The sequence below is a fragment of the Aethalodelphis obliquidens genome, unplaced genomic scaffold, assembly GCF_003676395.1.
Source record: "Aethalodelphis obliquidens isolate GAN/ISIS:26980383/991018 unplaced genomic scaffold, ASM367639v1 scaffold110, whole genome shotgun sequence".
In the NCBI taxonomy this organism is placed as follows: Eukaryota; Metazoa; Chordata; class Mammalia; order Artiodactyla; family Delphinidae; genus Aethalodelphis; species Aethalodelphis obliquidens.
Window position 1 is genome coordinate 2,642,485 of NW_020838054.1, and position 22,774 is coordinate 2,665,258.

A 22,774-nucleotide genomic window follows, 5' to 3' on the forward strand; every position below is an offset into this window, starting at 1 on the left:
ATTCAAATCTTTTGCCCACTTTTTTTTTTATTTGTCTTTTTCTTATTGAGTTGAAAGAGTATTTTTTAAAACATATTCTGGATACTAGCTCCTTATCGGATATATGATTTGTAAATATTTTCTCCAAAGAATTTAATTACGATGCACCGAAGGTTTTAATCATGATGAAGTCTAATTTATCTATTTTTTCTTTGGTTGCTTGTGCTTTTGGTGCCATATATAAGAAGCCATCGCTTAGTCCAAGGTCATGAAGATTTATAACTACGTTTCATTTTCTTCTAGGAATTACATAGTTTTAGCTCTTATGTTTAGACCTTTGATCTATCTTGAGTTGGTTTTCGTATAATATATGGTGTGGGGAAGGGGTCAAAAATCCTTCTTTTCATGTGGCTATTCAGCTGTCCCAGCACCATTCACTGAAATAGCGAATCTATTGACCACAGATGTATGGGTTTATTTCTGACCTCTTAAATCTGTTGCACTGATTTATAGATCTATCTTTATGCCAGTACCACGCTGTCTTGATTACTGCAGTGTTGTCTGAAAACCAGGAAGTGTGTGTCGTCCAACTTTGTTCTTCTCTTTCAAAATTGTTTTCATTATTCTTGATCCCTTGCATTTCCATGTGAATATTAGGATCAGCTTATCCATTTCTGGACATATCTTTTTCCATCCTTTTACTTTCAACTAATTAATGGCTTTCAAACTACAGTGTGTCTCTTGTAGACAGCTTATGGTTGGATAATGCGATTTTTAAGTCAACTGTACTAATTTTTGCCTTTTAATTGTGTTAATCATTTACATTTAATATAATTACTGATAAGGTAGGATTTATGTCTGCCATTTTTCTGTTTGTTTTCTACATTTCTTATGTATTTTTTGTTTCTCAATTCCTCCATTACTGCCTTGTTTTGAGTTAAATATATATGTTATAGTGTACAATTTTTTTCATTGTTATTTATTTTATTCTATATTTTTGAATTATTTTCTTCATGGTTGCCCTGGGGATTACTATTAACATCTTAATCTATAAATGTCTAGTTCAGATTAGTGCGAAGTTAATTTCAATAGTGTACAAAGACTTTGCTTCTTCGTGGCTCTTTTCCCCATATAATATTATCATCAAAAATTGTCTCTTTATACATTTTGTGCCCTTCAACGTGTATTTATAATGATCACATTATGCAGTTGTCCATTAAATCATATAGAATATAAAAGGAGTTACAAACAAAAATACATTTATGCTGTCTTTTGTATTTACCTATGTAGTTATCTTTACTAGTATCCTTTATTTCTTCATGTGGATCCAAGTTACAGTCTAGTTTTCTTTCATTTCAGCCTGAAGGACTTCCTTCATTATTTCCTGTCGGGAAGGTTTGCTTGCAATGATGTCCTTCAGTTTTTGTTTATCTGGGAATGTCTTAATTTCTCCTTCATTTTTGAATGATATATTTTTTTCTGTATACGTAATTCACGGTTGATAGTAGCTTCTTTTGTTTCGTTTTTTTCCCTTTCAGTAAATTCATTTGAAAATGTCATCTCACTGCTTTCTGACCTCCATGGTTTCTGATGAGAAATCAGCTTACCTTATTGGGGATCCCTTGTAAGTGAAGAGTCACTTCTCTCCTGCTCCTTTCAAGATTCTCTCTTTGTCTTTGGGCATAATTCGATTATGTTGTGTCTAGATGTAAATATCTTTGAGAATATTATACTAAGAGTTCATTGAGCAGATATACAAATGGTCAATAGCACATAACCGCATGACCATAATGATGGTCAACGTCATTAGCCATCCGGGAAATGCAAGTCAAAACCAAAATGAGATATCACTTCACACTAAGTAGGATAGAAATAATTAAAAGGTCATATAATAACACGTTGGCGAGGTTGTGAAAAACATTGAAACTCTCACACTCTGCTCGTGGGAATGTAAAATGGCACAGGAGTTTGCAAAACAGTTTGGCGGTTCTCCAAAAAGCTAAACATAGTTATCATATGACCCTGGAATTCCACTCCTAGGTATATACCCATGAGAAATGCAAAGTATGTCCACACAGAAACCTGTACATGAATGTTCATAGCAGCATTAGTCATAATAACCAAAGGGTGGAAAAAACCCAAATGTTCATCAACTGATGAAAGAATTAATAATATGTGGTATATCCATGCAATGGAATATAATTTGGCCATAAAATAAATGGATACTACGACAATGCATGAACCTTGAAAACATTATGCCAAGTGAAAGAAGCCAGTCACAAAGGACTATGTATTATAAGATTCCATTTATATGAAATATTCAAAATACACGAACCCGTAAACAGAAAAGATGTTACTGGTGGCTTAAGGCTGGGCACGGATAGAGAGATTGGGAGGTGATGACTGTGGTGTGTAGGGTTTCTTTCTGGAGTCCTGAAAATATTCCAAAGTTTATTAAGGTGAAAGCTGCAGAACTCTGTGAATATATTAAGTCATTGATGTGTACACTACAAATGGGTGAATTGTATGGTATATGAATTATATCTCAATAAAGCTGTTTAAAAAAATAGATCAACAAGAACTGTCTTCGTGAAGGTAGCTTACTAGTTAGTGCTTTGTAATCATAAAATGCTTGGCAATAAGGCCTGGGCTTGAGTCTTTACTGCTCACTAGCTGTGTGACTTTGGGTGAATCATTTTCTCTTTCTGACTCTCGTTTTCCTCATCTGTAAAATGGGGTCAATAATAGTGCCTACCTTATAAGGTGATTGTAAGGATTAAATTAAATATTGAATAAAAGGTGATTTCCAAACCTGAATATATGAAGACCCCAAGAACACATCTGTGGACTCCTGAGAATATGTTCTGTGGTCTCAAGTTTGAGAAACACTGCCATTTGCATTGATCACAATCACCAATACCAGTGCTAAAGCAGACACGGAAGCCACGTATCACAGTTCACTTATGTGTGGTCCCCAAGATCATCCAGAATATACTTACTCATCAAAATCATAGAGAACTCACTGACCCTAACCCCCTTGAGAATATATCCACTGCAACTACAACTCTCATTACTGCTGGAGGGAGTGTAAAGTGTTACAACTACTTTGGACAACTGGTTGGCAATCAGTATACCTACAATGGAATATTATTCAGCCTCATAAAGGAAGGAAGCTCTGACACCGGCTACAACGTGGATGAACCTTGAGGACGTTATGCTAAATGAAATGAGCCAGTCACAGAAAGACAAATATTGATACTACGTGATTCCACTTCTGTGAGGTCCCTAGAGTAGTCAAATTCATAGAGACAGAAAGTAGAAGGGTAGGTGCCAGGGGATGTGGGCAGAGAGAAACAGGGAGTTGCTCTTCAATGGGTATAGGGTTTCAATTTTGCAAGATGAAAAAATTCTAGAAATCTGTTGCACAAAGGTATGATATTGTTAACACTACTGAACTACACACTTAAAAATGGTTAAGATGGTAAATTTTATGTTACGGGTTTTAAACCACAATTAAAAAAAACCAAAATAAAATACTTTCGAAAGAAAAGAAAAGGAGTATTTGCCGTTGGGCCACAAGAGTCAGAAGAGCTGGCAGCTGGGAAGCCATGTGGTACCAACACAGCCAGCACTGAAGTTTCTTCTGTCTATTTGCTCTGGCATCAGGGTCCAGCTTCTCACCTAAAGTCCAACACAGTGGTCTTCTAGCTTGGTTGCATGTTGGAATCACCTGAGGGGATTTTATATGTTCTGATGTCTGAGCCCCACCCTAGAGATTCTGACCTACTTTATCCAGGGTATGGCGTGGTAATTTAAAAAAACAAAACCAAAAAACAGGTATTTCTCAAATACAGCCATGATGGAGGCCCACTGATCTAGGGAGATTCAGAGCTGGTCTCCTTGGGGACTTGTGATGGGGGTCCCAGGACCGATGCACTTTAAGGGCCTGAAATGAAGTAGCTAGTGGCGACAGACAGAAGGCAGAATCAGCTGAGCTTGGTGATGATTGGAGTAGTTCGGGGGAGTCAAGGGTAACTTCCAGGTTCCTGGTTTGAATGACAGAAAGATGGTAGTGTGAATCAATCCGGTAGGGAAGACTGGCTAGAGGAACAGTATTTGCAGGGGAAGACCATGGATTCAGGTTAGGAGAAGACTTACGGAGCTTGAGATGCCTATTAGAGGTCCAGGTAGGGATGGTGCGTAGGGAATTGGATGTTGTAATCTGGAGCTTGGGGAGAGGTCCATGGCAGCGGTAAATCTGTGTATCATTGAAAGGTATTGGGATTGATGAAATCACCCTGGGGAGGAAGTGTAGAGAGGGAAAAGAGAGCTCAGGACCAGCTTCTTGAGTATTCCAGTACTGGCTTAGGAAACTGAAAAAAAATGGTAAAAATAATAACAGCTAATCTTTATTAGAAATTAATTTGTGCAGAGCCCTGTTCTCCAACCCTGTTCTAAAGGCTTTACTTGTTTTAACTCAACGCTCACAACAACTCTATGAGTTAGGTCGTTGTGATCAGTGTCTAAGTGCGTTTTGGTTTCTGACTGCTTTGTTTGTTTCGTTTTGTTTTTTTCTGGCTGAGCCGTGCAGCATGCAGGATCTTAGTTCCCCGACCAGGGATCGAACCCACGCCCCCTGCATTGGAAGAGCAGAGTCTTAACCACTGGACTACCAGGGAAGTCCCATGGTTTTTGACTGCTGAGAGCTTTCAAGCCCCATTCCTCCTCCTTTCCCTTTGGCCCCATATCTGAGCAAGTTCAGTGCTCTGTCCTGGGCACCAGTGGGAATTTCAAACCATGAAAGGCCCAGCCTCCGCACACAAATTCCCACCCCAGCTCCACCCCCTCTCACCACAATAAAAACCTGACGCCATCCACCATCACCTCACTGCTGTTTTGCCCTAAACTGAACCTGAGCCCTTCACCTTGGGGAATCTTTGTGCTGTTCACTGTGTGAGTAATCGACTATATTAGTTTCCTGTGGATGCTATAACAAACTACCACAAACCTGGTGGCGTAAACAGTAGAAATGTATTTTCTTACAGTTCTGGAGTCTGAAATCAGTTTCACTTGCCTGAAATTAAGTGGTTAGCAGGACCACACTTCCTCCGGAAGCTCCAGTGCAGAATCTGTCCTCAGCATCTTTCAGCCTCTGGTGGCTGCCAGCATTCCTTGACTTGTGGCTGCATCCTCAAAAAACTAGAATCTTCAAATCTTTCTCTGTTCCATCTCCATATTGCCTCCTCCTCTGTGTGTGTGTGTCACCTTTGTCTCCCTCTGATAAGGATACGTGTGACTGCATTTAGGGCTCACCTAAATGGCCCACCTAAAGATAATCCAGGGTAATGTCTTCATCTCAAGATCCTTAACTTCATCACATCCACAAAGATCCTTTCTTCAAATAAGGTAACATTTCCAGGTCCAAGGGATTAGGGCCTGATGTCTCAAGGAGCCATTTTTCAGCCTACCACACATGCATCCTTGTGTGGAAGAAGCCTGTCCAGTATCCAGCAGGGGATAGCAGGCTCCCAAATAAAACAGCAATATTCTTCCCAATTCACAGATGACTGGAATGAGGGAACTGAGGAGCTTGCGGAAGTGAGGGAAGATGTGTTGTTTGGTTTTGTTTCTGCCCACAGGACTACTCCCTCATTACCTGAAAAAAACTCCTGGATCCTTAATAGTGATCAGGCAAGAAGTGAAAAGGCCATCTGTAGTGCAGTTTGCTGGCCTGGAAGTATTGGAGGAAAAGAAAAGAAAAATGCAAGACCCAAAGGAGCATGCCAATTCCTCAGTATAGAATGAGCTGATTGTAACCATTACCGCCGAGCAGAGCGAATACCTTGAACGCCTGCAGGGAGCTAGCAAGTAACTCCAAAGCTACAGTAGCTGTTCAGACCTGTTTACATGGAATTAAAGCTACAGTCGTTATCCATCACCCTACTTTCAGCGAGCAGCACATACTCAATTCACATCGGTAGTTACCTTGACAGTAGTTACTCTGATGTCGTTTTTCATAATTATCAGGCTGACTTTGACGTTCGTTCTTTACAGTTTCCCCTGACAGTTTATCCAGCACGTATGGTTAGTTGTATCTTTTGACATTCCTCAGTGAAGTTGGGTTAAGTTCAGTTTCCCCACAGAAGTTAGAAGATCCAGGTTCAAGTCCTGGTTCTGCCACTCTTGCTGAGCAACATGGACCAAATCCCTCCTGCTCTCTGGGTTTCAGATGTTGCATCTGAAAAAGAAGGGAGGTGTATGGCCCTTTTCAAAAGCACACAATTCTTTATAGTGGCTGAAGCATCCTGGACCTTCCCCGAAGACAAATGATCTAAAAGGCAACTCAAACCACAGTACCACTGACCCACACAGGAGGCTGCTGCCTTTGCAGTGTCTCACGTTGGTCCTGAATTCTAAGACGTGGCATTGGGCAAAGAAAGGTCATCATTCTTCTTTGCAATGACTGTAACAGAGCTCATTCTTGGCAATTACTGTAGATGGGAAGGAGAAAATTCTTTCATGATGAACAAAAGCTTTTGTGTCTCCTCCAAGCAGTGGAAAACTGCCTAGATGGACACACTAAACCACCCTGATGGGAGACTTTGGAATGTCTAATTTGAAAAACAGGCACGTGGCAAGCCAATGAAGGCTTCTGCTTCCCTTCATCTCCATCTCTTTGCTTCTCCCCTACTTGTTCCACTGTGGCAAAATTGAACCGTCTTTTCTCCAGAAACTTTAAAAGTTTACCATAATCATTTTTATTGGTTTTAAGCAATTACTAAATTAATCAGCAAAATAGTACAGCCAGATAACCAGCTTAATGTGCTCCTGGGGTAGACAGCCTTTAAAGAGGCTCTTTATTCCATAACAGCTAACCCATTTCCCTCTAGGATAAAACAGTGGGGACACGGGCTTTGAGCCTGATAAAGTCAGGCTGTCATCCCAAGTCTATTATTTCCTGTGTGACTTTGGGCAAGTTGTTAACTTTTCTGGCCCTCCATTTCCTCATCTATAAAATCAGTCTCATAATAGCTACACCCTACGGTAAGTGGGTTACGTGGATTCTATCCCTTAATGCTCACAGTAGCTTCGGAGGTGGCCGTCATCTGCCTTTACTGTGAGGATTAAGTGAGATAACTCAGGCAGGCAAGCAGCATGCAGTAGGGTGCTCAAGAAAATGGTGACCAGTTACCTCCGTGCGCTCAGCTTTGTGCCAGGTACGATAGAGGAAGTCAAGAAGTATTTACTCACTAAACATGAATTGAGCACCTACCGTGTATTCATTTTAAAAGTAGAGGGAGAATGTTCAGAGAAAGTACACAACTCAGTTTCTCAATCTTGACTGGTGGTCTTCTGTTAGGAAGGGTTTGGATGAGGTTGGATTAAATACCCCTACTGGCCAGATAGCCTCCAAGTGTCATAGGTTTCTCTCCCGTATTTCCTAGTTCAGAGCTCAGGGCCACAAACTGGGATTTGATCCTCTGGTGGGGGTGGGGTTGTGGAGGAAGCATCCCTGGCATTGCTGATGAGGCTGGATAGAAACCAAAGCAGAGGCGGAAAAGATCTGGGCCATTCAAGTGGTCTCTGCAAGAGAAGCCAGGGGCTTGCACTCCCTCCTGAACAGAATGGCCTTTCCCCGAGTTGGCCCCGGTCCACTGACTCTCCCTCCCACATCCCCGTCTGTCGCACATGCTCCTTGCAGACCTTGCCAGACTCCCACTCTTTGATCTTCTTGGCATCTTCAGGTTATTCCCTGGGTCTGGCAGGAGACTTATATGCCCATTGAAATTCAACTCATCTTACGAGTTTGAATGGCCCCTCTGGGGACACTATCAGGACTGACATTTGAGGCCACCTTTCTATGACATATGGCGAGAACGGCAGCTCTTTAATATGATATGAGCTGATGAGAGGAATTTAATCCCTATTAAAGCCATCACAAATGTATGGTTAATTTTTCAATAAAAATAAGAGTGATATTTATGTAGTACGCATAAACCAATTATGAACATAAATCAATTAATAAAAAGTATCTGGTGGTACTACACACCAGATGTCAGCTTATTGCCAGATGCCAATATTTATAACCTTATCCATCTATATCATACATATACCCTGCTGCATTGATTAACATATAAACGCTTTTGAATTACATGTGGTGTATAGGTTTATATATGAGAAAACACAATTAACCAAGGAAAAAACTATAAAGATGGTTGAGGCACTAAACAGCCTAAACAACAAAGGAATGCCAAAGATTAGACTATGGTACATTCAAGCATCAGTGATTTAAAGTGAGAAATGCTGTGTATAAAGACCTCACACTTAGCTTTCAGATTACTGGTTCCAAATTGCAAAAAAATAAAATAAAAATTTTATCCACTGAATTTCACTGAGCCACTGTAGCAGGTTGAATAGCGCCACCCTTCACCCCCCAATTCATGTCCACCTGGAACCTCAGACTGTGATCTTCTTTGGAAATAGAGTTTTTGCAGTTACAATTAGTTAAGAATCTCAAGATGAAATCATTCAGGATTTAGGGTGAGTCTTAAATCCAATGGCTGGTGTCCTTATGAGAAGACAAGAGGACACAGAGAGACAAACAGGGGAAAGCCATGTGAAGAGGAAGGCAGAAATTAGAGTGATGCATCTGCAAGTCAGGAAATGCCAAGAATTGCCCACAACCACCAGAAGCTAGGAGAGAGAGGCATGGAACTGATTTCCCCTCAGAGCCTCTAGAAGGAATCAACCATCTCTACACCTTTATTTCAGACTTCTGGCCTTCTGAACTGTAAGACAACACATTTCTGTTGTTTTAAGCCACCCAGTTTGTGATCATTGGTCCAGCAGCCATCGGAAACAAATACAACCAACCACCTTAACTTCTATATCCAAACTTGACAAAGCATCAAAAATGAGAACTAATACGCCACCTGATTTGTGAATATAGAAGTATAAACTCCAAATAACATATCAGCAAAGCAATTCCTGAAAAATAATAACTTTTTAAGACTTGTTTACTAGGACCAGGCAGGTTTTATTTTACATGTTTATTAGAAAAATCTATGATTAGTATTCATCACATCAGAATCAAAGCCATATGACCATCTTAATAGGTGTTAAGAGGGCATTTGTTAAAATCCACATGAGTTCCTAATAATCGTTCTTAATAACATGTGATCATGAACATATTTCCTTAGCAGGACATACAATATGCAACTGAATGTGTGTATGTTGTGTGTCTGTGTATACACACATGTTCTTCCTAGCTCTATCTACTGAGAGGACCTAGAAGCAATGACCTCAATGGCAATGACCACACCTAGTGCCCAGATCCTGATTTCTGAATACCATTCTCCTTGGAGAAATGGACTGGGGCGGGAAATGTACAAGATGCGCCTGAAGCATCTTGTATACCAGAAAGTAGGAAATGCTCGAAGAATAAGAGGATGAGGATATGTCAAAGGAATTTAGGAGCCAACCTGAAAGAGCAGTCAACGGTTAAAGTTGGACCAATTCGAGCAACAAAATAAAGTAGTATAACCCGAAGTATAAAATAAATATACATGAGTTCATACTGACATATACATACTTGATTGAATAAATAAATGAGGTAGAAAGAAAAGCTCTTTCAATTCATAAATATAGGCAGAATAATGGACATAGAAAATCACCCTTTGGCAAACGCCACCGTTTTTAAGAAGAATCAATAGCAGATGCTAAAATTGCTGCACGAAAGTATGATGAGCAACAGGATATTTACATAGTCTCAAAATATTTTACCACAAGATATTTATTATTACTAAGGGAAGCATACTAACTTTACAGTGAAGAAAGCCGGCAAAAAATGATCAAAGTTAACATGATCAGCATGGGACATGTCACCGTCACGCACCTCCTGATATCATGCCCTAAGAAGCACACAGAATCACTTCTGAGGCATTCTTGCCCCAAATGCAAAATATGAATTTAATCAAGGAAATGTCAGACAAACCCAGCTTGAATGACATTCTACAAAATAAGTGGCCAGTTCTCTTCAAAATTTCAGAATCGGTAAAGATAAAGACTAAAGGACCATCCCAGATCGTAAAAGATGCAGGGGACATGACAACTACATGCCATGCGTGATCCTGGATTGGATCCTGGACCAAAAAAGAACAGATATCAGTGGAACAATTGTTAACATCTGTGTAACATCTGTAGATTGGTTAATAATATTGAATCAATGTTAATTTTCTGGTTTTGATACTTATACTATGGTTATGTAAGATGTTAACTTTTGAGGAAACTGGATGAAGGGAATATGAGACTCCTTTGTACTATTTTGCAAATTTTTGTCAATTTGAAATTATTTCAAAATCAAAAGTTAAATTTAAAGAAGCGCCTCTCAAATTTTTAAAATGCTAGTGTATATCATGCAATGGAATTTTATGCAAATATTAAATTTAGGGTTTTCTTAAAGTAATAAGGTACCAATGAGGAAATGCTCACACTATATTAAATGAAGATATACTTTGTATGTAAATTTTGTGTTCTATATGATCCCAATTCTGTATAATTATTCATAGATATACACATAGCAAAGCAAGAAAAATGAAGGTAATACTGCGAAGGAGAGGACAAAATGATCATATTTTCAGATGTTATCACACTCCGCTTCTACTTAGAAATACAAGAGAATCAACTATAAGAACTCTTAAGATAATTCAATTAGGTGGTTATAAAATAAATGTACAGGATTTAGAGTATTCTGTATGCCAGCAATAACAAGTTGGAAAATACAATTTTAAAAGAAAATCCCATTCACAAATAAAACCTTTAGAATATTAAGGGTAGACTAAGCTTTTAGCAAGAGGGATTTGAAATCTAAGCTAGTAAAGAGTTTGGATAGAGCTGGTAGAATTGGTTCAATATGGGGAAAAATAAAGTGAATCAGTATTCTTGCACTACAGGCCATTGAAGAGTAGCAGAATATGCCACCCCAAAATATGACTCTTTGTTAAGGATTATTTTGAGCTGATTATTTTGAGAAACTGCAGACACAGGAGAAGCTCTAAAAACAGAGTAGAAGCTACCCTTTTGTAAGAGACATTTACATTAGAAAGGGGTCTGTACCAGGAAGGGAGCTGTTACTAGAGATCTTTTTTTTTCATCTGAGACGCTTACCTACATGGCAGGGAAAATTCTGTTTACCATATATTTCCTCTTCTCACCCTCCTGTGAGTGGCCTTCTTCCCCTTTGAAACCCCAGAGCCCTGTCCCTTTCCTTAGCCCAGGATGGTATATAAGCCTGAATTGCCTGGCTACCTTTTTGAGACTCATATCTTTGTGGGGTTCCTGTACCTACATATGTGCATACATAATTAAAATCATTTTCCTCCTTTTAATCTGTTTCTTATTACAGGAGGGTCTCATCCAAGAATCTAGAAGGGCAGAGGCAAAATTATTTTTCCTCCTCTACACCATTATAAATACCCTATGAAATAAATAGTTAAATGTGAAATGTTTAACCATTGGGGGAAAATAAGCTAGACATCATTGAGGTGAATATTTAATCCCAGGGGAAGGAATAATTCTTTAAGCATAAGTAGGTAGAAGATATAAAGGAAAAGACTGCTAGTTTTGACTACATAAAAGTTTTAAATTTATTTACTTCAACAAGACCATAAATAAGATTAAGAGAGCTTCCCTGGTGGCGCAGTGGTTGGGAGTCCACCTGCCGATGCAGGGGACATGGGTTTGTGCCCTGGTCCGGGAGGATCCCATGTGCCGCAGAGTGGCTGGGCCCGTGAGCCATGGCCGCTGAGCCCGCGCATCTGGAGCCTGTGCTCCACGGCGGGAGGGACCACAGCAGTGAGAGGCCCACATACCGCAAAAAAAAAAAAAAAAAAAAGAATAAGAGAAATAACAAATTTGGAAAAAAATTGTAATATATTTGACAGACAAGGGTCAGTAACCTCAATATGCAAAGAGTGCTTACAAATAAGCAAGAAAAAAAAACTCACACAGAAAAAAAGAGAATCCTAGAGTCTCTACCCCAAAACTATTAGAACTAATAAATAAATTCAGCAAAGATTGCAGGATACAAGCATAATATACAGAAATCTGTTGCATTTTTTATACATTTATAATGAAATATCAGAAAGAGAAAGTAAAAAAAAAATCCCATTTAAAATCACATCAAAAAATAAAGTAAAATACCTAGTAATAAACCTAACTGAGGAGGTGAAAGAATTATACACTTAAAACTATAAAGCATTAATGAAGGAAATTGAAGATAATTCAAAGAAATGGAAAGATATCCCATGTTCTTGGATTGGAAGAATCAATATTCTTAAAATGGCCATACTACCCAAAGAAATCCACAGATTTGATACAACCTCTATCAGAATATCCATGACATTTTTCACAGAACTAGAATAAATAGTCCTAAAATGTATATGGACCCACAAAAGACCCCAAATTGCCAAAGCAATCCTGAGAAAAAAGAACAAAGTTGGAAGTTTAACCCTCCCAGACTTCAGATTATACTACAAAGCTACACTAATCAAAACAGCATGGTATTGGCACAAAAGTAGACACATAGATCAATGGAACAGAATAGAGAGCCCAGAAATAAACCCACACATCCACGGTCCATTAACAAACAAGGCAAGAGTATGCAATGGAGAAAAGATAGTCCTTCAATAAGTGGTGCCAGGAAAACTGGACAGCTACATGTAAAAGAGCAAAATTAGAACAGTCCTTCACACCATATACAAAAATAAATTCAAAATGGATTAAAGACCTAAATGTTAGACCAGATACAATAAAACTCCTAGAGGAACACATTGGCAGAACATTCTTTGACATAAATCACAGCAGTATCTTTTTGGATCCTTCTCCTACAGTAATGGAAACAAAAGCAAAAATAAACAAAGGGGACCTAATTAAACTTAAAAGCTTTTGCACAGCAAAGAAAACCATAAACAAAATGAAAAGAAAACCTAAGGAATGGGAGAAAATATTTGCAAACTATGCAACCAACAAGGGATTTTCAAAATATACAAACAGCTTACACAGCTCAATATCAAAAAACCAAAAAACCCAATCAAAAAATGGGCAGAAGACCTAAGTAGTCACTTCTCCAAAAAAGACATACAGATGGCCAACAGGCACATGAAAAGATGCTCAATGTCGCTCATTATTAGAGAAATGCAAATCAAAATTAAAATGAGATACCACCTCACACTGGTCAGAATGGCCATTATCAAAAAGTCTACAAAGAATAAATGGTGGAGAGGGTGTGGAGAAAAGGGAACCCTCTTACACTGATGGTGGGAATGTAAATTGGTTCAGCCACTATGGAGAACAGTATGGAGGTTCCTTAAAAAAGTAAAAACAGAGCTACCATATGATCCAGCAATCTCACTCCTGGGCATATATCCAGAAAAGATAAAAACCCTAATTCGAAAAGATACATGCACTGCAATGTTCATAGCAGCACTATTTACAATAGCCAAGACATGGAAGCCACCTAACTGTCCATTGACAGATGAATGGATGAAGAAGATGTGGTGTGTATATATATATATATATATATATATATATATATATATATGTGTGTGTATATATATATATATATATATATATATACACAATGGAATACTACACAGCCATAAAGAAGAATGAAATAATGCCATTTGCAGCAATATGGATGAAACTAGAGATTATCATGCTAAGTGAAGTAAATCAGACAGAGAAAGACAAATATCAGATGATATCACCTATATGTGGAACCTAAAAATATGATACAAATGAACTTATTTACAAAACAGAAACAGACTCACAGACATAGAAAACAAACTTATGGTTACCAAAGGGGAAGGGGAAGAGGGATAAATTGGAAATTGGGGATTAACAGATACACACTATTATATACCAAATAGGTAAACAACAAGGACCTACTGTATAACACAGGGAACCATATTCAATATCTTGTAATAACCTATAATGGAAAAGAATCTGAAAAATAATATATATATGTATGTATAACTGAATCACTTTGCTGTACACCTGAAACATTGTAAATCAACTACACTTCAATAAAAAATATACAAAAAAATGAAACCAAAAACAAGATAGTTGGATTAAGAAGATATGGTATATATATGGAACACAATGGAACATTACTCAGACACAAAAAAGAATGAAATACTGCCATTTGCAGCAACATGGATGAACCTAGAGAGTATTATGCTTAGTGAAAAAAGTCAGACAAAGACAAATATTATATGATATCACTTATGTGTGGAATCTAAAAAATAAAACAAGCAAATGTGTATACAAAACAGACTCACAGACATAGAAAAAAAAAAAAACTTGTTGTTACCAAATGGGAGAGGGAAAAGGGGAGGGACAGATTAGGGGTATGGGATTAACAGATACAAGCTATCATATATAAAACAGATAAGCGAGCTTCCCTGGTGGTGCAGTGGTTGAGAGTCCGCCTGCCGATGCAGGAGACACAGGTTCGTGCCCCGGTCCGGGAAGATCCCACATGCCGGGGAGCGGCTGGGCCGATGAGCCATGGCCGCTGAGCCTGCGCGTCCGGAGCCTGTGCTCCGCAACGGGAGAGGCCACAACAGTGAGAGGCCTGCGTACCGCAAAAAAAAAAACAAAAACAGATAAGCAACAAGGATGTACTGTATAGCACAGGGAATTATACCCATTATCTTGTAATAACCTATAATGGAATATAATATGCAAAAATACTGAATCATTATGCTGTACACCTGAAACTAACACAATACTGTAAGCCAACTATACTTCAATTTTCAAAAAGTGAAAAAAACATACAACAGTACTTACAGGAACAAAATATTAAAAACAGTATAAAAAATCCTGGTCCATTTATCTTATACGATAAAATACCACACATCAAAAATTATCTGACAAAAATATCAGAATTATAAAAATAGTTACAAAATACAATATATTGTCAAGTAAAATACAATACAGGGTAAAGTAATAAAAACATGTTATAAAATAGTATTAAAGTATAATCTCAATTTAAATATATATATATATTTATATTATATATTTTAAGTATATAAGTACCTCCACCATTTGGCTTACTTCAAATATAACAAGAAAGTCTGTTTTGAATGTATCGGGAAGCCACTAAGAGTACAAAAATTTTAAACATAATTGAAATTGAAACAGTGTGATATTTTAATAAAAGAAAATTTAATTATATGATTTTAAATCACATATATATAAGTTCATTTATTCAATAAATATTTATCAGGCACCGATTATGTAGCAATCACTCTAGTAGGTTCTAGGGATACAGTCATGAACAAGAACACAAACTTGACCTGTGGCATTTACACTCCGGTACAGCACATGTATTCAGCATACAAATACACAAATAAATATATAACTACAGATTTCAGTAAGTGTCTTGAAGAAATATTACAGGTTACTACAATGGCACATAAAGAGGGACTCATTTGTTAGGAGGGTGGGCATGGTGTGAAGAGCATAGAAAAAGAACTAAAAGTTGTTTTTCAAACGTTAAAAGTGATGATGATTTTAATAGGACCATTAGTAATCATTAGTGATTTTTCCTTTTTATAACTTTTGCTATATTTCCCTAAATTTCAGCAATGAACCTGTATTACTTTTATAATCAAAAGAGAAGAAAATACTTAGGAGCATGCTTAACCAAGGAGGTGAAAGGCTTGTACACTGAAAACTATAAAATACTGATGATGGAAATTAAAGCAGACACAAGTAAATGGAAAGCTACCTCGTGTTCATGGATTAGGAGAATCAATATTGTTAAAATGTCCATGCTACCCAAAGCAATATACAGATGCAGGGCAATCCCTATCAAAATCCCAGTGGCATTTTTTACAGAGATAGAAAAAACAACCCTAAAATTCATATGGAACCACAAAAGACTCCCCATAGCCAAAACAATTTTGAGCAAGGACAAAGCTAGAGGCATCACACTTCCTGACTTCAGACTATACTACAAAGCTACAGTAATCAAAACAGTATGATACTGGCATAAAAACAGATATATAAACCAATGGAACGGAATAAAGAGCCCAGATATAAACCCACATATATACAGTCAACTGATCTTCCAAAGGATGCCAAGAATACGCAATGGAGAAAGGATAGTGTCTTTAATAAATAATGTTGGGGAAACTGGATATCTGCATGCAAAAGAATGAAATTAGACCCTTATCTTGCACCATACACAGACGTAAAGTCAAAATGGATTAAAAACTTAAATGTAAGACCTGAGACTGTAAAACTCCTAAAAGAGCTTCTTGACATCGGTTTTGGCAATGATTTCTTGGATATGACATCAAAAGCACATGCAACAAAAGCAAAAATAAACAAGGAGGATTACATCGAACTAGAAAGTCTTTGCACAGCAAAGGAAACAATCGATAAAATGAAAAGACAACCTACAGAATGGGAGAAAATGTTTGCAAACCATGTATATGATAAAGAGTTAATACCCAAAATGTATAAGGACCTCTTAAAACTCAACAGCAAAAAACCCAGAAATAATTCAATTAAAAACTGGGCAAAGGACTTAAATAGACATTTCTCCAAAGAAGACATACAAATGGTCAATAGGGACATGAAGAGGTGCTCAACATCACTAATCACCAGGGAAAAGCAAATCAAAACCACAATGATATATCACCTCACACCTGTTAGGATGGCTATTATTAAAAAAAAAAAAAGAAAAAAGATAGCAAGTGTTTTCAAGGATGTGGAGAAAAGGGAACCCTTCCATACTGTCAGAGGGAGTGTAATTTGGTGCAGCCACTATAGAAACCAGTTTTGAGGTTCCTCAATAAATTATTTTTTTAATAAACTTATTTACTTATTTTATTTTTTGGCTGCATTGGGTCTTCATTGCTGTGTGCGGGCTTTCTCTAGTTGCGGCGAGCGGGGGCTACTCTTCATTGCGGTGCACGGGCTTCATTGCAGTGGCTTCTCTTGTTGCGGAGCACAGGCTCTAGGTGCATGGGTTTCAGTAGTTGTGGCACGTGGGCTCAGTAGTTGTGGCTCACAGGCTTAATTGGTCCACGGCATGTGGGATCTTCCCGGACCAGGGCTCGAACCCGTGTCCACTGGATGGCAGGCAGATTCTTAACCACTGCACCACCAGGGAAGTCCCAAATTTCCTCAATAAACTAAACAGAGCTACCATATGATCCAGCTATCCTACTGCTAGGTATATATCCAAAGGAATTGAAATCAGGATCTCAAAGAGATATCTGTAATCCCATGTTCATTGCAACATTATTTACAATAGCCAGGACATGGAAGCAACCTAAATGTTCATTATCGGATGAATGGACAAAGAAAAGGTGGTTGTCTTAGTTTGGGATGCTATGACAAAGTACCATAAACTGGATGGCTTAAACAACAAACATTGATTTCCCCAGTTCCAGAGGCTAACGGTACTGTGTTGTATACTTAAAAATCTGCTAAGAAGATAGATCTGTTGTTAAGTGTTCTTATCATAAAAAATAATAGTAAATAAACATGGTGGTAAAAAGTTTTTGGAGGTACTGGGTGTGTTTATGACATAGATTGTGGCGTTGGTTTCATGGGTGTATACTTGTCTCCAAACTCATCAAGTTGTTTATATTGAATATGTACAGCTTTAACGAAGTGTTTTTTTTAAAAAAAGACATAAACAGTAAATGTAAAAGAAAACATAACAAAAATAAAACAGAAATTTTAAATATTATTGCTTACTTTAGCCAATCCTCCAAAAATCATACTGTCTAACAAGGACAAGCTGACTTACCTAAAATGTGTCCCTGTGTACATCTCCTCCCGTGGCCTGATGAACACAAAGGGACACCTGAGCCTTGTCCCAACTGCTCTTCAAGTCATTTTTTAAACTTTGTCATGACGTTGATATCTCCACCACTGGCTTACCTCAAATGCAAAAAAGAAAGTCTATTTTGAATATACTGGGAATCTTCTAAGAGCAAAAATTTTAAACATAGTTGAGAAAATAAGATAATGAACATAAAGTACTTGGCCCAGTGGGCGGAAGACGGTGACTGTTCAGTCAATGATGACCAACACCATCATCACTGTTATTACTTCTCAGTATATATTTACAATCCTCCTTTTGAAATACCATAAGACCAATAACTTGGTAGCCTCATGGCTCTCCACATACTAGGGATAAGCATTTTTTTGCATGCAAATACGCCATATTTATTGATTCCTCTGTCTCTCCTCCATGGAAGAAAATACCGTTGGTAGAAATAAGATATCAGCCTCAACTTGTACAGATACCCAAGATCTTGTAAGTCATTACAATGTGTTTTTGAGAGTTACCACTTCACTGCTCTATAAAAAGCTTCCTGGAAAAAGTATTAACAGATGGCCTCTTACTCTCTGAGACTGTTAGTAGCACACCAGATGGCAACCCAAATGAGAAGATTCAACTTAAATTCTCCAAACTGAAGGAACTGTGACACTAGCTTTTTAATAGGTGTGCAGCATTAGAGGTAGCAAAGAAATGATCAGCTAAGATAAAAACTCACTTTCTCTCCTTATTTCAATGTGGAATACAGTCTTCATTGCCTTACCAGTTTGCCAGATCGTTCTGATAAAATGCTGGAAATGGTTCGCCCGACACAAACAGAAATTTTATTTGAAATGACTGACAGATTTATGAGGTGTAAGGCTAGTCTAAAGAATGAACATACAAGGCAGTGCCCCAGGGACGAGTGCTCTGTGGCACAGACACTCCTTTTTCTCCAGGACAAGTCAGTCATTAGTTTGCAACATTTTGCTCTTATTGTTAGAAATATTAGGCCTCAGCTCAACTATCAAACTTTTGACAGGGAGGTAATAACTGTTCTGAGATACTCATCTTTCCAGATGTCCAGTTCATCCTACTGGTGAATAAAAGCCTGGGCTGCAGGTTCCCTTCTCAGGCATCGCTACTGTACCAATTCTCTCAGGGTTCCCTGCGTGCCACAATAACATTGCCCCATTAGGGTTCAGAAAAGGCCAACGGAGTCTTCATGTTGGCTTAGGAAGGTATCCTTCTACCATCTTAGGTTACATTAGTCAATGAAGATGTTTTTGGATATCAGAGAGTACCCAAATATCAATGTTTCAAGACACCATGGAACCGCCCCCCCAAGTTGGCACTCAACCACTTCATTCTGTAGGCTACCTTGGATCTTCAAATATGGAAGCCAATGGGGCACACTGTACAGATGGATTTTTGGCAAAGTGGCTGGAACTATGGTCTGCAGTACAAACACACCATATTAGAATATGCATATATATGCTGTGAATCAGTCATTTGAGAGACATGGTGGATCACAGGCTCTCTGACTATACAAGACTGCCGTCCTCTCCTGTCTCAAGTGCAACTCTACCGCAGGGCTGAGGTAGACACAAAGGAAACATGAAGGCCACAGACCACATCCAACTGTCAGGAGTTCCTTCCAGTTTTCTTGCAAGCTCCTAGGACAGCTAGAGGCTGTGAACCTCTAGCTGTGAACCAGGGATTGGGTCCATCCCCTGCTCTCACGAACCCTCCATACCTGTGAGTTTTAAGCTAAGACTGTGAGCACCGTTTCACAGTCAGACATGGCTCCAGGGTTCCAGAGCACAGGTGCTGTTCAGAGAAGTGCAAGTTGTCATGCATAGCCAGCACCATCTGAAGGAGAGAAATCCTGGATCTGGGGTTGCTAAGGAGATGATCCTTGCTCAAGACAGGAACAGAGCACCGAGCTCCCTCAGTGCTGGAGTAAAAAATGCCCACCCCCAGGCCACCCACCTCTCCAAGCAATAGCTGGCTTAATGATTCTGCTTCCCAGGTCTCTGGATACCAAGAAGGAGACACACAAACATTCTGGCTACTGGAAAGAGGGAAGTACTGTTATAGGTTCTTCGACTTCTTGCTTTCTGTGTCACTGCCTAGTATTTCAGTTGGCACGAGTCTGTCCTCACTTCTGGCACCCTGACATGACACAGCTTAAGTCTGAGAACCAGCCTGCAGAAGTGGAGTTCTTCACCTGGGGTTCATGGCCTTTTAGGATAGGTCTTTAGGAGTTCAAGGAATTCCACGAAGTTATATGTATAAATGTGTGCACTGGTGTGTATGACCATGTGGGGCTAGGAAGTAAAAAAAAATTCAGATTCCCGAAGTGGCCCGTGACTCAAAAAAGGTTAAAAACCACTTCTCTAGCTTCCTGGTTGGTGAACACACATGGGTGCTGGGAGGGTGGCATGCCCAGAGAAGTCACGGAAGCTCCGTGCCGCCCCCTATCCACCCACAATACCCTGCCCTATGCACCTCTTTCATTCGGCTGTTCCTGAGTTGTGCCCTTTATAATAAACCAGTAATAGTAAGTTTCTGTTTTTACTCACTTCTCTAGAATGTGGTGACCCAACGAAGAAGCTGCTCTTGGGAAACCCTGAGATGGTACCTAGGCATCTAGACAGCATCACTGCATCCCCTTAAATTGCAACAGTGCAATGCCTAAACCATACCAGGCAGGACCATTTCTATTATTTCTAAAGATTGTCAGAAAAGATTTTACAACGCCTCTCAGTTATAATCCAAAAGACAACTGTCCTCAAAGTAAAATAATAATTCTATTATTTGCTACCAAGCCCCACCCCACAGAAAGTTCGTCTTTTCTGTACTTCTAAGTCTTAGTGTCATTGACTCATATTCCCCAGGAATTATAAGGGAGGTCTGGTGGAAGGGTAGTCCTTCTTAATCCAAAAATGCCTGGGCTTTCTTTACCACGTGATGTATTAGAGCTCAAAAAGAGGTGGCATTAATCTCCTAATAATTAAATGAATCCATGATTGCCAATGAACAGCAGAGGACAATGTATGAACTTGCAAACCACGCAGATGTCCTCTCAGACAAAGAAAGGATTTATAGAAAGTCAAATATACTGACAATAACATCACATATTTATCATGGTGGTGGACGCAGGCAGAAACCCACAGAGGAAGTCTTCCTCTTGGCTTCGGCATTGGCTGCCAGCCAAAATTCACAGGCTATAAACAATGAAAACCTTTCCATGAAGAAAGTTAGGAGTGGAACTCACTTGGGGTCCCCAACTTTCTGAGGAAGTGCTCAAGCCATAAGTCAAAGCAACATTTTCATCAGCCCAAGGTGGCAGGCAGGATAAATGACCTGGCCATGAATGCACACGTTGAGAGGGAACTGTGAGAGGGGCCCTCAGGAAATACCTGAGGAATGCTGACGCCCATCTCTGTGGGCCTGGGCTGGAGACGAAGGCCCCAGCGAAGGTGTTAGCCCACCGTGGGAAGCCGAGCTCCTCCAAGCCTGTCTCGCTCCAGTAAAACACAAAGGCTTCATTGTTGACTTTCTGTGGAAACAAGGTTTTACTAGCAGCCTCATTCAGGGAATGTGCTGCCTGGCCTTGTGTGCTAGGCGAAGCTAAGAAGGTTGAAGGTGGCCCTAAGTCGGGTCGTGGGCCCTAAAGCCTAGTGATGGCCTGGTCCATGAGAGCAGATGTCCACAGATTTTCCACTCTACTTTCCCAAGGTGTTGACGTTTCCCAGCTTTTGAAGAGGCAAATTTGTGACGTGTGAAATGAAAAGTCCAGTACCCGTTCCTTTGAAAACCTAAAAGAAAAAAGTCACTTAGAAAAACTTCTTTCCCCTTGAGGTCACTGGGTTGAGTCCACCCTCGACTGGTTGTTACCAAAGTTCATTACTCAGACTTAAGTTCTAAATATCAAGGTTTCAGGGCATTGAGAGATGAGGGGAGAAAGGGGGGCTGAGAGGAAGCTGGGGGAAAGATGGGGGCACCGGAACTCTCAGCGGCTGGGCCAACGGGGGTCCAGACCCCAAAAAGCAGTGCATTATTGCTAGGGAACCCGGAAGAGTGGTCTCAAGTCCATGAGGAGCTTGCAGGAATGAACCCTCCTTATTCTTTGTTTCCACTGTTGAAATATCTGCAGGACGTTCTTGGGATAAAGAAGGGGAACAGGTCCTCTCCTCCTGCCCAGTGAATCATAATCACGCTCTGCTCAAGAGTGTTTTCAGGATCCTGGTCTCCCACTCGGGACGAGTAGAAAGTCAGAGGTGATGATGGACACCTATGATTCCCAGAATACTTGCCATTATAGAATTGGGGTTCAGAGAAGGGCTCCCACAAAAAAGATGTATCACTGGGAAATTTAATGGGCACGTTCGAATCCTTAATTAGAGCTTTTCTGTGGGCAGGAATGGGTAGAGAAGGGCAAAACCATGTGAATCTGCAGATGCTAGATGCTGGGCTAGATTCCTTCCTGTGTACCAACCTCCCAGTGCCTCCATCAGAGTTACAAATGGCTACATGTTCGGAAACAGTCACTGAAACCACATAAAATAAATACACACCCAAAGGTCAAAAGACTCCTCAATTTGTCAAGTGCCTGGCACAGCGTAGAGGAGTCAGCACATGGAAGAAATTGTTATGATCACATAGTTGTTTGAAACTGTTCCCAGCTTCTCCAACTGGACTGAGTTCCTTGAGAGCAGATGCCTCTTGTTATCTCCCTGCTGTACAGAGCACAGTTTCTGAAAGATAGAGTCAATGTAGGCAGCATTCAGTAAATGTTTTTCAATGACTGAATGGAAGGAAGAAAGGAAGGAAGGAAGGAAGGGAGGGATGGAGGGAGGGAGGGAGGGAGGGAAGGGAAGGAGGGAGGGAGGAAGGAAGGGAGGGAGGGAGGGAAGGAGGGAGGGAGGGAGGGAGGGAGGGAGG

At 39.6% G+C, this 22,774-nt stretch overlaps 1 long non-coding RNA gene across 2 annotated transcripts in view; it reads right to left on the minus strand.

Moving 5' to 3' along the window:
• Positions 1-5,058: 5,058 nt before the first annotated feature.
• Positions 5,059-22,774, minus strand: part of LOC113614983 (uncharacterized) — a 22,562-nt gene continuing 4,846 nt past the window's right edge. The window contains exons 3-6 of one of the 2 annotated variants that reach the window (XR_003430805.1): positions 22,408-22,587; positions 21,250-21,389; positions 17,810-18,992; positions 5,059-6,217 (exon numbers count right to left, since the gene is read on the minus strand). This is a non-coding gene — a long non-coding RNA (uncharacterized LOC113614983). Of the gene's footprint in view, positions 6,218-17,809; positions 18,993-21,249; positions 21,649-22,407; positions 22,588-22,774 lie in introns of both variants that reach the window. The other variant, XR_003430804.1, reaches the window with a different exon arrangement.